Genomic DNA, 2,500 nt, shown 5'->3' on the forward strand with positions numbered 1-2,500 from the left:
TATATATATATATATATATATATATATATATATATATATATATATATATATATATATATATATATGTGTGTGTGTGTGTGTGTGTCTGTGTGTGTGTGTGTGTGTGTATATATATATAAAACACCTACAATTTCCTTTCGAAAAGATGGTATATAGATAGCTCAGAACTGATCTTAATGTTGGACATAGGACTTAACAAAACGCTGCTGGCTTCCCTGTGAAAAACTATCTTTAATATTCATTAAGATTGAAAAGTTAATTAAAATTAAAAATAATCTTATCTCTTTTTTTAAACCATTTTTAAAATGAGCGGAAGCTGGAATGACAGGAGGTAAACCATCCAGGGAAACTAAAAAGTTGAGTTAAGCTTGTTTGGCAATTATCTATTCGCTTCTAAACTGTGTAGGGTCGTCTCCACAAGGAACTGTAACATTGTCATTTTTCCCCTTGAAAAAGAACGAAACAGTTTTGAAACTGCAAGAGATAAGAATTTTGTTCTGTCGATTGTTACTTAGTTGGATTTTACTGTGCCCATATCCAATCATAAATATTACTGCGAAGAAAGAAGTTGGTAAACACGCAGTTTACAAAGAAGATGGATATGAGATTTAGTATATAGAAAAGGAGATAAGATTTCCAGAGTATTATATGTATATATATATATATAGACATACATACATATATATACGTATATATATTTCTATCTACATGTTTATTTGCCATTTCATGATTCTTATTATAAAAAATAACAATGTCCTTATGCATATCTTAAGCTAAATTATAGGTGGATTGGGGTAAATAGGCAGATCTTGGTTACAACTATTAAAGATTTTTTGGAGTCACTGCTCAATACATATTATTCATATCAGTTCTCTTTTGGTATAATTTCATTTTGGTATTTTCAATTTACTATTACAAATTTCTACTCCAAAGACGAATTTCCACATGAAAATTTGCTATTACCTATATTAAATCCTCTTTCCAAGGTTAGAGAAAGTTGTTGTATGCATGTGGTATGTTATCTTTGTTTTCATTTACTGAAATAAAAATTTCCCCCTGGTTTCAATAACATTTTTTTAACCATTTTTTAAACACAAAGTCTAATTGAAAATTAAGGAAATATCTTTGAAAAAATAATCCAGACATAAATATATTTTAGTGGCATATTACATTTGTTTGTTTTTTGTGATTTTAACAGCATATTAAGATTGAAGTTTACAAATTCTCTTTATTCTCGCTTGTCAGTGTTTTACAAAAAGTTGCATGTAACTTATTATCGATACTAAATAAATCTTGCCTCATCTAATATATTTAATCACAAAAGAAAAGAGAAATACATAAACACATACACACGTAGACACAGAAACACACACAAACAATATATATACATATATATAAAGGTATATGTATATGTAAATATAAGTGTGTATATATATATATATATATATATATATATATATATATATATATATATATATATATATATATATATATATATATATATATATATATATATATATATATATATATATGTATATATGTATGTATGTATGTATGTACATATATATATGTATATGTATGTAAATATGTATGTATTATATATATATAGATATATATATATATATATATATATATATATATATATATATATATATATATATATATATATATATATATATAAAGAGCCTCGATGGCTCAGTCGGTTACAGCAGCAGCTTCGGACTTCAGAGAGGTCTGTGGCGCGGGTTCAAACCCGCAGCCGGCTGATCAGAGAGGCAGACACTTTGCTATCCGTGTAGACATCCCGGGATTATATATGTAATCAACAGATAGGTTTGCTTAAAAGCAAATGGATGTTACAGACTAAATACACACACAAAACAAAGCCACTACAACACCTTCTAAAAACATAACAAACATCTCACACGTCTCGAACTCTCGCCATACCGCGCAATAACTTCTCGCTGCTGGGAAGAAAGGGCGTTGGGTCGGGTATGATACATGAAACATACGTACCGGGGTCTAAGCGATGTCAGGCAGGGCAGCCGATCGAGACCACAGGTCTACCCCAAAGCCAAATGAAAAAGTCCTTCAAAAGAAGGCATTGTGCTTACCCCATACAAAAATGGGAATAAAAGCACGTTAAAAGAAAAAGAAAAAAAAATATATATATGTATATGTATATGTATGTATATATATATATATATATATATATATATATATATATATATATATATATATATATATCAGTTGTTTGGAAGTGTGAAATTTATATAAGAATTTCATTCTTGATTGTTGGTTATTTAATTAATTTCTGACCAGTATATTGAGCGAAGCATTGAAGAAGACCCCGGGTTAATGGCTTAAACATCTTCTACTTTAGAGAGAATGAATGAATTGCCACATAGCCTTGAAAATAGGAAACACTGAGTGGTTTCAGATGCTACAGTGATAAACTGTAAATATCCGACGAAAATAAAAGCAAGACTGTGCTTGAAAT

This window comes from Macrobrachium rosenbergii, chromosome 8 (genome assembly GCF_040412425.1).
Source record: "Macrobrachium rosenbergii isolate ZJJX-2024 chromosome 8, ASM4041242v1, whole genome shotgun sequence".
Lineage (NCBI taxonomy): Eukaryota > Metazoa > Arthropoda > Malacostraca > Decapoda > Palaemonidae > Macrobrachium > Macrobrachium rosenbergii.